Below are 11,812 nucleotides of genomic sequence, written 5' to 3' on the forward strand. Positions count from 1 at the left end.
AGTATCAGGATCAAGACTCAACCGTAGGAATGGCTGGCTCCAGACCCCAACACAATGGCCTGCATTTTCCACTAAACCATATTGCTTCCAATGTCAAGTCTAAAACTAGACCTAACATGAGCACTAAATTATGTCTTAGGCAACATGATGTAGTGATTTATAAAGCATAGACTTGCTGGTAGTAGAAGAGTAGTTTATATCAGATTAACTTTCTGCTGGTAACAATTATAAAATCTGGACAAAAATATATAAAACAGATTTGCTTGGAACTACTGGAGAGTGACCAAAAGCAGACAAACTAGAGGAGATATGACCCTTGAAACCAAGAAACTATGCTGACGAGAGACACATTTATCTGGATTTTCCCCTGAGGGCATTCCCTAGTTTATGTTGTGCATGGGGGATAGAACTCGAGCAGAAAGCGGAAGCCTTATTGACTGAAGAGCAAGAAGTTGGAGTTCAGGGCCTGCAGAGCAGCTGGAAATTTAGAGAGAGAGAAATCCCAGAAAACAGAGCTGCAGAGGGAGAAAACTCCCCTCAGATTCTTGGCTGACTCTGGTGTGGGGCATGACTCCAGGGAGCTCAGGGGAAAACACAGCTGGAGGGCTGAAAGAGCTGAGCAGAGATTTCTGCAGCTGCTTGGCATTGGGGATACGAATTTTCTAGTTCAAATCTCACCAAGTTAGAGTGGCTTGGTAAACATGCCAGCCTTTTCACTGAGATCCTGGGAGACCATTACTTAGGAGTAAGGACCAAAATAAACCTGCCCTAACAAAGTCTAAAACCAGGGCTTCACAAGATCGTGGTGAATGGCCAACAGTTAAACAGAAATGATATACAGAACTCTTCAGAGGAAGATAACACAACCCAGAAGCTCTACATTATATCATCACAATGTCCAAAATAAAATAAAAAATTATTATTGATAGACATGGAAAGAAACAGGAACATGTGACACATAGACAAGATTTTTTTAAAAGTCAGTAGAAACAGATCCAAAGGCAATCTAGATGTTGGAATTAGTTGGCAGATTTTTAAATCATTATGATAAATGTGTTAAAGAATTTACAGGAAAAGGCAGTGGATGAAGGTGTGGGAAATTTCAGAAGCGTATTAGTTTCCTAGGGCTGCCAGAACAAACTACCACAAACTGGGTGGCTTACAACAACAGAAATGTATTCTGTCACAGTTCCAAAGGCTAGAAGTCTGAAATCCAGTTGTTGGCAGGGTTAATTCCTTCTGAGAGCTCTGAAGGGGTATCTGTTCCATGCTTCTCTCCTAGCTTCTGGTGACTGCCAGCAATCCTTAGCATTCCTTGGCTTGCAAGAATTTCAATCTCTGTCTTCACTTGGTGTTCTCCCTGTGTCTCTCTGCTTTCCTTATAAAGACACCAGTCATATTGGATTAAGGGCCCACTTTATTCCAGTATGACCTCATCTTAATTTACCTAATTACACCTGTAGTGACCCTGTTTCTAAATAAGGTCATATTTTGAAGTACGGGGGGCCAGCACTTCAACATATCTTTTTTTTGGGGGGGGGACATAATTCCACCCATAACAAGAGGAGATATGGAAACTTTTTTTCTTAAAAAACAGGATCAGATCAAATTCTAAACTTGAAAATACAATAACTGAAGTTGAACACTCATTGGATGGGACTAGACCCAATAAAAAAAGGATCAGTGAGTTTAAAAACAGATCAATAGAAATTATCCATACTGAAGCACAAAGAGAAAAATGATTGAAAAAATGAACAGAGTCTCAATAACCTGTGTGACAGCATCAAGCAGTCTTAACATACATGTAATTGGAGCCCCAGAGGTGGGAAGAGAGATAATGGAGCAAAAAAATTGTTTTTTTTTTGATGAAATATTGGCTGAGAATGTTCCATGTTTGAAAAAGCAGTCAACCTGCAGATCCAGGACATTCAGCAAACCCTAACCAGGATAGATACAAGGAAAATCATACTCAAGCACATCATGGTCAGGCTGCCAAAAACCGAAGATGAAGAGAGAATCTGGAAAACAGCTAGAAAAAAATATATAATAATTATGTATAGGAAAACAATGATGCAAAAGACAACGGACTTCTCGTGAAAATAATGCAAGTCAGAAGACAATAGAACAATTAACCACAGATGAAGTTAAAATCTGTCAACTTAGAATGCTAACAGTGAAAATATATTTCAAAATGGAAAAATAAAAACATTCTTGAATAGATAAAACAGAGACTTTGTTTCCAGTAGACCTGAATTATAAGAAATGCTAAAGCAAGGTCTTTAGGCTTAAGGAAAATGATACCAGATAGAACTGCAGAAAATTTACAAGGAAATTTTTACAGGAAAAAGTAGCACTGGGAATGGTAAATATGTGAATAGATACAAAAGACTCTTCCTTTTCTTAACTTCTTTAAAAATTAATTGGCTCCTTAAAGCAAAATGACAGTGTGTTCTGGGATTTATATCACATATAAAAGTAAAATATACAACTATAATAACACAAAGTACAGGAGAGGATGAAATGGAATTCTATTTTTGTAAAGTCCTTACAGAATTCATGAAGTGGTGCATTATTATTGGAAGGCAGACTGTGATAACTTAAGAATGCACATCGTAATCCCTTTGAGAGCAACCCAAAATTTAAAGAGGTAGAGCTAAAAAGCAAACAGGGAAGACAGAATGGAATGTTTATAAAAGTACTTGATTAACCCAACAGAAGTCAGTCAAGGAAGAACAAAGGAAAAAAGAAGAGAGGGGACAGATAGATAACAAGTAGCAGGATGACAGACACAAACCCACCCACAATAATAAGAACATAAATGTAAAAGGTCTAGACTCTCCAACTGAAAGGCAGGTATTGTCAGACTTGATTTTAAAAATAGTCATGTCTGAGTTATTGGTGTGTTAAGTAGGAGAATTAAATGAGGTTGTGCACCAAAGCTCTGAGCAGAGGGCCTGGCCCATGGTGGGTGCTTCTTAAGTGAAAACTCTGAACTTATTTTACAATCCCTTTCCTGGAAGCCTGTCAATGAACTTCCCATGGGGAGGCCTCAGTCAGCCATGCACATAGCATTATGCCCAGCTGGGCATTCATCCAGCCAGACTTTGCTGAGCAAAAGCTTCATACCAGACAGTCAGGACCCTTCTCACTGGCATGTGGATTATACGCCTGCTCTTCAGGAGCAGGGAATGACCCTCCTCCTTTACCTGCTCCAAAGCTGGGAGATGGGGAGGGGTTAAGGTACAAAGAACTGGATCCTCAAAGCTAGGATTGGAGCTGAGCTTCCCTGAGGCTGCCTGGGGTCGGTGGCCTGCGGCTGGTGTGGCTGCCTCATGCTGCCCAGCACCCTCTTCTTACCTGGAAGCTGGTGCCAAGGTCTCCACCAATCTCCAGTGCCCCAGGGCTACAGGCAAGGCTTCTTCCCCCAGAGGAGCTCTCGTTCTCTGGCTTGGAAGGCCAGCCCTTTCTTACCGCTGGCGTCTAGTTCCCTCCAGCCAAGCCCAGGCACCTAGGTTACCACTTGCGAGTTGGTCTGTGTGGGCAAGGAAAGGGGGCCAGGGGACCCTGAGCTGCATGTCTATGGGTCCTTCTCCTCCCCCCATATCTGGCCTCTCAGTTGAGTCCAGAGCCTTGAGGACCACAGTGCTATTTCTAGCAATTTCCAGACTGTCTAGTCCATTGGCCTCTCCCTCCTCCAAATCCCCAGTCGCTAACCCTCCTCCTACTTGTGGGTAATTCTACCCTGATCTCTAACACCACAGACACCTCTAACCACAGACACCACAGACATCTCTAACACCACAGACTAATTTTGCTTGTTTTCGTCCTTTATGTAAATATCTTTTCCACATCATGTTTGTGAGGTTCATCTCTATTGCTGTGGCTAGTTGTAGATCATCCATCCTTAAAGCTGACCAATCATCCACTGCACCAATAGTCTACAAATTGTCTGTTCTACAGCTGCAGGATATTTGGATTCATTCCATGCAGGGCTACTATGTGAATAGTGCTGCTGTGAATATTCCCAGTCACACCTTTGGAGAGCGCAAGGATAAACTTCTGTTAGGTACACGCCTTGGAGTGGAAGTGTGGGTCAGAGGGTAGGGCGTGCCCAATTTGAGCAGACCTGACACATGCTTCCCACAGTGGTTGTACCAATTCACATACCCGCCAGCTGGGTGTGAGTTCCAGTTGCTCCACGTGCTTACCAACACTTGACATTGTCAGTCTTCTTCACTTTAGCTTTTCTTGTGTCTGCTGTGGTAGTTCACTGTGGTCTTAATTTGCATTTCCCCTTGATGAGTTACGGAGCTGAGCACTTTATCACGCATTTGCTGGTTATTTGGCTATTCCCTTGTGAAGTACTGTAATTCATTTCCTCCATTTTTCTCTTGAGCTGTCTGCCTCTTTCTTCTTGGATTATAAAGCCAATCTGCTCTGCCCCACAGACTCAAAGCCACAGTAGTTGGGTCATACTTGCACTGTAGGTGGTGACAGGGTTTCAAACAAAAGATACGTGGTATGAAATTAATCTGATTTGAATTGATTTTGTACTTGATTGACCAATTTGTCTTGGTTTTATGGTTGTATAAGAGCTATAAGGAGTTTATGCTTCATTTAATGTTTGTACCTGTCCGAATAACGCCACAGTAAAAATCACTTAAGGCAACAAGGAGGGCCCATGAGGTCCCCTCTCCTCTTGGTAAGCAGGAGGAGATTTTCAAACCACAAATCCAATCTGGTAACTCCCGTGCTTAACGTGACTCAAAGGATCCCTTCTGTCTGGGATGGAGACGGGCCTCCTCAGCCTGACTGCTCCCCTCGCACCTGCTCCCCTCGCACCTGCTCCCCTGTGTCATCCACTGAAGCTGCTGCCCCTTCCTGGACCGTGATCTCTCACACTGCGCTTTCACTCTGCACAGGCCCCCAGCGCTTGCTGCGCCCTGTTTTGGAGCAGCCTCTGCCCTTGGCCACCTTCCCCTTTCGTTGCTTAGAGTTGATTCCTTGCTCAGACCTCAGCTCAACTGTTACTTCCCAGGGAAGCCCATCCTTTCAAGGATGGCCCTGAAACACACCATCCCAGCTGATGCTTTCCTTCTTTGCATAAAATCAGCTGCAATATTTGATTTCTTTGTGGCACTCTTCCCTCCTAGACCGCAGGTTCCACAAAGGCAGGGACGGCATTTCCCTGCCCCCCCGCCCCTTTTTTTCTCTAGTGCTTGGCAATTAGTGAGTGTTCAATACACGTTTGTTGAGTGACTTAACGACTTGAGCTCGTGTAACCCTCTCAATTGTATTGATGCTGAAAGGCAGGGAGGGCCCAAGGTCACGCACGCAAGCACAGGGAAGGGCTAGAGGCAGGCCTGGGGCCCAGCTCTTCTTGTCTAACCGCATGAACGTGAAGGAGAGTCCTCTGGGTAGCAGGATGGGGGCCAGGGTCACCTCTTCATGGGCCCGGAAGACCCTTAAGGATAATCCAGTCCAATTCTTTTGTGCTTCAAATGAGGAGACTAAGAACCAAAAAGAAGATGGGGATTGTCTAGAGTCACATGGTAAGGCAGGAGCTCGGTGGGGTCTGGGACCCGTGGGACCTGACGCTCAGCATTCTTTCCGCTGCCCCACTCTCTCGTGGAGCAGGAGACCAAGGCGGGTGAGAGTTGCCGTTTTCATAATCCTGACTGGGAGCCTCTGAGCGTGGCTAGGAGTCCCAGCCGGATGCAGACAGGAGACTGATGACAAAGGCCTTCCTCGTCCTCCTCCAGTGTCTATCTCGGGTCCCATGGGCTCGTATTGAATTCTTGTCTATGGGAAGGTGAGAGAGAGCAGGAACATTCTGGAACAAAGACTGAGGACCCTCCAAGTGAGGCGGGAAGGACAATTCAGAGCCGAGGAAAGCTCCAGCTGCCTGGTAAATGCCCACTTGTCCCCGTCCTGGGCCGGGCGGTTGTGGGGTTGGGCAAGAACGAATTGCAGTGGTTTACGTAACCCTTTCTGGGCAGAGGCAGATGGCATTTTTTTTTTTTTTTTTTGCCACTCTGCGCAGCCTGCAGAACCCTAGTTCCCGACCAGGGATCGAACCTGCGCCCTCGGCAGTGAAAGCGCCGAGTCCTCACCACTGGACCGCCAGGGAATTCCCCAGATGACATTTTAAAAATTGAAATTTCCATTGAGATCATTGTAGGCTGACGTGCAGTTGTCAGAAATAACACAGAGATCCCCTGTACCCTTCACCCAGTTTCCCGCGGTGGAATCATCGAGCAGAACTACAGGACAAGATCACAGCTGGGCTGTGGGCATTGACACAACCCACCAATCTTACTCCGATTTCCCAGTTTTACTTATAATATTTCGTGTGTGCGTTTAGTTCTATACAGTTTTTTGTTTTTTTTTTTAATAGAGTGTATGTAGGGCTTGGTACTATCTGCAGTTTCAGACATCCCCTGTTGATGAGAGGGGACTACTGTATTCTTTATTTATTTATTTATTTATCCTTGGCTGTGTTGGGTCTTCGTTTCTGTGTGAGGGCTTTCTCCAGTTGCGGCAAGTGGGGGCTACTCTTCATCGCGGTGCGCGGGCCTCTCACTGTCATGGCCTCTCTTGTTGCGGAGCACAGGCTCCAGACACGCAGGCTCAGTAGTTGTGGCTCACGGGCCTAGTTGCTCCGCGGCATGTGGGATCTTCCCAGACCAGGGCTCGAACCCGTGTCCCCTGCATTGGCAGGCAGATTCTCAACCACTGTGCCACCAGGGAAGCCCTAGTTCTCTACAGTTTTATCACAGGTTTGTGGATCCTCCGTCACAGTCTCACAGTCGGGATACAGAACCTGTCCATCGGCACAAGGATCCCGCCTGTTGCTCTTTTGTGACCACACGCCCATTCCACCCCCTTCCAGCCTGTCGCTAATCCGTCCTCCATTGCTAACATTTTGTGATGTTGAAAATGTTATGTAAAGGGAATCGTAGAGTATGTAACCTTTTGGGATTGGCTTTTCCCCTGGGCAGATGCCACTTTTGGGGCCAGCATCGTGTCAGGGGGATTGCAGAGCCCCAGGGCGTGGGCTCTGTTACTCTTCCAGCTGAGCAAAGTGAGCCCTTGAAACTCCAGAGCCTGCACTCTTGGTGGCCACAGCAGGGAACGCGTCCTCCAGGAGAGGAGGGTGAGGTGGGCTGGGGGTCCCCTGCCCCTTCCTCAGCCCTACTGTGACCCAGCCTGTCCTGTGCTGCCTTGTGTGGGGTAGGTCTCTGTCCCCACTCCGTCCCCAGGGCTGTCTCTTTCCTCCACAGAGAGGCAGTGACTGGAGACCCCGCTTGGCTACTGAGAAGCTGTGTGACTTGCACGGTGGCCCCATCCTCAGAACCTGTCTCCCCCCGGGGAAAACGGGGAGGCGGGGGAAGGTTCGCACCCTGCAAATCCGCGAAGATGCAATGAGGCAGCGTGTGAGGAGCAGTCAGCAAAGTGCCAGGCGCTGAGTGAGCCCCAGCGCACAGTTGCCCACCGCCCCATTTGGCAATGAATTATGTATGGCCTTCTGGCAGCCCTGCTCACTGGGGCTGTGTGCCTTCTCCAAGCTTCTCCCCGGCCTCTCTCTCCAGTGAGGGGTGCAGGCACCCCCAGGGGGGCGGGCAAGGTTCTTTGTCTCTCCTGCAAGGACCTGATCCGCTTCTGGTGGCCGATATCTCAGTCCCCTGGATGCCCATTTCAGAGGCTGGAGAACCAAGGTCTGGGATCAGCTCAGGAACATAGTAATGATGATGATAGTAATAACAGCAGCAACATCAGTAATAACAGTAATGGCGATGGCACCAGCTGTGCTTTATTGAGTCTTTCTGATGTGCAAGGCACATTTAACAGACAATCGTTCATTCAGCAAAAATCAGAGTGCCCATCTGTGCCAGCTCTGTCCTAGGTGCCGGGGCAAAGTGGGTGACAGCACAGAGTCCTGCCCACGCAGAACTCGGATTCTGCCGTGGGAGAGCAGGCAATTAACAAATGAGTAATTTAATCAATGATACGTCAGATGTTAGAGGCTGGGAACAAAGAGAAAGGAGAACAAGAGGGGCGGGAGGAGACTGGGACGGCCAGGGCAAGCCTTGCTGAGGAGAGTCCTGAAGGAGGTGAGAGAGCGATCTTGTGAGATGTCTGGGGAGGAATATTCCAGAAAGGAGCAGCAAGTGCCAAGGGCTTGGGGCAGGACAAGAGCCTGTGTCTGAGGCCCTGCGGGCTGGCTATTATCATGAGAAGCATCAAATCCTTAGGGCAACTGTGTGAGCCGACTACCACCATTGCTCCACTTTAGAGATGAGAAGACTGAGATTCAGAGTATTTATGTCTTTGTTCAGAGGCTTTGCTGCAGATGTGTTAACATGTTTGATTACGGGGGTGCCCCACACTTCATTGGGGGTATTAGGAGCTATGTGGTCTCTGTGTCATACTTTCCTCCTACAACTGGAAAAATTCTGAGTTCTGGACCCATCCGCCCAGGGATTTGGGGTCCGGGATGGTGGGCCTGTGCGGTCTTCACCATAAGTGCTCCTGTACCATCCCCATCGGCCTTATATCATGTCCCTGTTCCTGTTTTTCTCCTTTTCCAGCCTGTGAACTCCCAGCACCAGATACACAGTTCAGCGTTTCAGTCTAGAGACGGGAAGTAGTGTCTCTGCATGTCCATGGCTCCCGATTAGGCCCAGGCTTCGCATTCCAAGTCAAGACCCAGGCCCAGGGCTGCAGGCAGGCCCGGAGGTGGCAGGCTGGGAGCTCATCGATGGATCTACCAGTGTTGGCCACTGGCGGCCGAGAGGTGTACAGGCGTGGACTCACGCTGTCTGACGTTTTTGTTGATGGCCTGGATGAGGACTGAATGGTGAGAGTCCTCCTTCCATTTCCAGCTGGGGGCGGAGGGTGTGAGCAGCCTACGGGGGGGGGGGGGGAGTCGGTGCAGAATCAAAATGACTCTGCAGACTGGAAGAGCGGCTGGAGATGAGGACAAATCTGCTTGGGAAGGAAAACCCGGTCAACAGCGGCCTCCTCCTGGCCTCCCCCCCAGCCTCCCTGCCTCCAGGTTTGCCCCTTTCATCCATCCTGCAAAGGTTCCAGATGAATCTTCCCAGTTAATCTTCCTACCTGAGCTGTCAAACCTTCGCTGCTGACCTCGCTTCCAAAGGAAACTTGGTACCTGGCCCCACTGTCTCCTTCCCAGAGCACACATCTGGCTCCCCTCACCTCCACACCTTCGTCCTCACTATGTCCACGTCTGGAATGGCACTGAAGGCAAACTCATAGGCCAACCCCCAACATCAGAGGAGACTATCCTTCTAAAACTCCGCAGGGTCTCTCTCTGATCCACCCAGCCTACCCCATTCCACATCCTCCTGGTTATCCCAGCCCTGCAGTTCCCTAACCAGCCTCCCTGCCTTGGGATAGGTCCCACCTCCCAGCGGCCTGGCAATTGAGGCCCTTCCTAATTGCAGCTCCAGCCTCATGGCTCCCCCAACTCCCTCCTTGGCCCCTGCATCTGTTCAGCCCAACAAAGCTGCTTAGGCACCTCTGGTTCTCTGGGATGACCCTGTTCTTCTCTCACTTTGGGACCTTCTTATGTGTGGTTCCCTCTGCCTGGAACACCTTTCCCTTCCCTCTTAAACTGCCCAACTCTTACGTATCCTCCAGGACAGTGTTGATTCAACCTCCTCCAGGAAGCCTTCTTGGATTCAGGGTCCCTCCCCTTGATCCCCAGAGGCCCTGCCTCCCTCACATCATCATAATTCCCCGTCTACTTTGAAAGTGACTGATTTGCCAGTTCCCTCTAGGCCACGGTCTCATGAGGACAGAGCCCCACATTGTCTCCCCCAGCCTAGCTAGGGCTCAAGAAAGCCCAGAGGGGAGAAGTCAGAAATGGAATAGCAACATTTATTGAGCTTCTACTCAAGGCCAAGCCTTTCAGGTGCAGCACATGGATTACTAGGCCTTTCTGATGTGGAGTTAGGTCACCATCTGGCCACACCCAGCAGCCCTGGGCTATTCTCCTTTAATGTAAATAATGGGCATAATCCCGGATCTTATCTAACAGCATTATGAGGATAAAGGAAATAGTACATGTAAAGTGCTAATCTCAGCCGCAGGTATTCAGTAAGCATTTAATCCTCCTATTGCTATTAATTATTGGGGCTCTGGAGCCAGCCTCTGTGGCTTCAAATCTAGGCTCCTCCACTTGCTTGGCTTTGTGACTTTGGGCAAGTTACTTAACCTCTCTGGGCCTCAGTTTCCTCATCTGTAAAATGGGACAAATCATAGGCTTCTGCGCACGTGCGTGCTTTCTCTCCCTCTCTCTCTCCCTCTCTCTCTGCTGTTGGGAGGATTAAATAAATGGCGCAGGGAGAGGGCCGAGCAAAGGCTGCCTGTTATTATTACTGTCTCAAAATCACACCGAGGGTCTCGATTCTGATCCCAGTGAGATTCCAGATTCTGGAAAATATTCCAGAATTACTGATCTGAGTTGGGGCAGGGACAAATCTTAGAACTTGTGAAAATTCACTTCCCACCCCCTGTATCTCCTGAAAGCACTCTATCCGTGGCTGATGGTCAGAGTCACCAGGACGTTCTTCCTTGGACCTCTGGTGATTCCTCTGGGTTCCCATCCAAGCCTGGATGGAAAGATGAGGGAAGGAGCCGATGAACCCCAGAGCTTCCCAGCTCAGCACAGAATCCAGCAAGGTGAGCGGCCTGGGATCCTGGGGGGCCGACAGTCAGGAGGGTTTGCTGGGCTCAGTCTCCTCCAAGGCCTCCCAGCCGCAGCCAATGCAAAAACACTTTTGTTCCCTGATTTCAGGCCTGGAGACCAAAAGGGGTGAGTGTGAGTCTGAGGGTGGGAGGGGGAGAGGGAGTGAGAGATGTAGGGTCTGAGCAGGAGGGAGCCAGGACAGACGGGGACCCTGGGCAGCCAGAGAGGGGAAGGGGTGTGGGAAACACAGGGCGTGGGGCAGGGCCGGCAGCGCTGGGAAAGGGAGCCTCGGGGAGGCCAGCGAGGCGCGGGAGAGGGAGGCCTCATACCAGACACTGTCTAGACGCAGCAATTATTGTCAGCTCGGAACACCCAGGCTCTGCCGGCTCAGCTGAAAGGGAGCTTAACAAAGAGCCGAGAGAGGAAGAAAGCAGGGAGAAAAGCGCCCGCGGAGCCGGCTCCTCGCCTGTCGGGCTCTTTCTCTGCCCAGCTTACCCCCCTTTGTGCTCCCATCGATGTGAAAGCCAGCTCAGAGATGCCTGATGGGGACCCGGCTCCTCCTGGGCCCAGCCGGCCAGGCCAGAGTCACTGTGTGGGTTTTGGGGAGGGAGAGAAGGGTGTCCTGGCGGGGAAATGCATTTTGCACTTGATTTTCTTTATTTGGAGGGCGGTGGGAACCGAATCCCAAATCCCAGCAGGCCTGAGAATTTGAACCCTTCCTTTTGTGTAGGGCCAGTTACAAATTCCTCTGAGCCTCTGTTTTCTCATCTGCAAACTAGGAACAATACCACCACCTGACCCGTGGTAAGTCCAATTCTCTTCCACCTTGGAGGGCTGCAGCCCACACCCCTCGTCGTCGTACTGCTGCGGAAGCTTCAGGGCCCCAAGTGACCTGGGACAGGCCCCTTTCCTTGCTAAAGGCCTTACCTCCATAGTTTCTCTGCCTCTGCCATTATTATCCCCATTTTGCCGATGAAGAAACTGAGGCACAGAGGCCAGAGCTCTCAGCCAGCCAGGCAGCAATGGGTATGGATTCAGGTTTGTTCCTTAATCTTAACCATGACCTTATGATGTGTACCTGCCCTAGGGGGTTGGGTG

General features: G+C 49.4%; 2 long non-coding RNA genes across 2 annotated transcripts in view; both read left to right on the forward strand.

Annotated features, from left to right (window-relative positions):
• LOC137770686 (uncharacterized) overlaps positions 1-8,707 on the forward strand; it is a 44,347-nt gene extending 35,640 nt beyond the window's left edge. Inside the window, exon 3 of the long non-coding RNA XR_011075206.1 lies at positions 8,592-8,707. This is a non-coding gene — a long non-coding RNA (uncharacterized lncRNA). The remainder of the gene's footprint in view (positions 1-8,591) is intronic.
• Positions 8,708-8,767: 60 nt separating this feature from the next.
• On the forward strand, positions 8,768-11,511 carry LOC137770687 (uncharacterized). Its single transcript, XR_011075207.1, has 3 exons — positions 8,768-8,860; positions 10,555-10,707; positions 11,445-11,511. It is a non-coding gene; the product is annotated as an uncharacterized lncRNA (long non-coding RNA).
• The last annotated feature ends 301 nt before the right edge of the window (positions 11,512-11,812 follow it).

Source organism: Eschrichtius robustus, chromosome 10, assembly GCF_028021215.1.
Source record: "Eschrichtius robustus isolate mEscRob2 chromosome 10, mEscRob2.pri, whole genome shotgun sequence".
NCBI classification, from domain to species: domain Eukaryota; kingdom Metazoa; phylum Chordata; class Mammalia; order Artiodactyla; family Eschrichtiidae; genus Eschrichtius; species Eschrichtius robustus.